We start from the raw sequence: 851 nt of genomic DNA, 5'->3' as shown, positions 1-851 counted from the left end.
AATAAAGTTGTGATCCAAGGCAAAAAGAGTGTGCTTAAGAACCCTGGACACCTCTAATTGGGGACTTTAGCAAAGCTGAGTCACAATCTGAAAAGGTTCACCCAATTATGTGTCTGTGGCATGTATGTATCCGGTAGTAATACTGGAAGACAGAGTGCTTTGGGCCACGGCCAAGACTCATAAAGTAGCTGTGTTCAAGAATCATCATACTTAACTAGGAGAATCAATAACAATATCTGGATTCTGAGTTCCTAAAGAAGCCAATCATTCTGAATTTCAAAGGATAGAGTGAGATGCCAAAACTGTTCAGAGGCAAAAAGCTAAAAGCCCCGCTCATCTAATTAATACTGATCTTCATAGATGTTTTTGGAATTCATTGCATATTCTCTTCTTTTTATCTTATTTGATTTTCAGTTGCTTGAGGACAAGCAACAATTTAAGTTTGGTGTTGTGATGAGCGGATAATTTATACGCTTTTTGGCATTGTTTTTAGTATGTTTTCAATAGGATTTAGTTAGTTTTTAGTATATTTTTAATAGTTTTTAGTTAAAATTTACTTTTCTGGACTTTACTATGAGTTTGTGTGTTTTTCTGTGATTTCAGGTATTTTCTGGCTAAAATTGAGGGACCTGAGCAAAAATCTGATTCAGAGACTGAAAAGGACTGCAGATGCTGTTGGATTCTGACCTCCCTTCACTCAAAGTGGATTTTCTGGAGCTACAGAAGCCCAATTGGCGCGCTCTCAACGGCGTTGGAAAGTAGACATCCTGGGCTTTCCAGCAATATATGATAGTCCATACTTTGCCCAAGATTTGATGGCCCAAACCGGCGTTCAAAGTCACCTTCAGAAT

The sequence above is a fragment of the Arachis stenosperma genome, chromosome 1, assembly GCF_014773155.1.
Source record: "Arachis stenosperma cultivar V10309 chromosome 1, arast.V10309.gnm1.PFL2, whole genome shotgun sequence".
Lineage (NCBI taxonomy): Eukaryota > Viridiplantae > Streptophyta > Magnoliopsida > Fabales > Fabaceae > Arachis > Arachis stenosperma.
Note: the sequence above shows the minus strand (reverse complement) of the source record.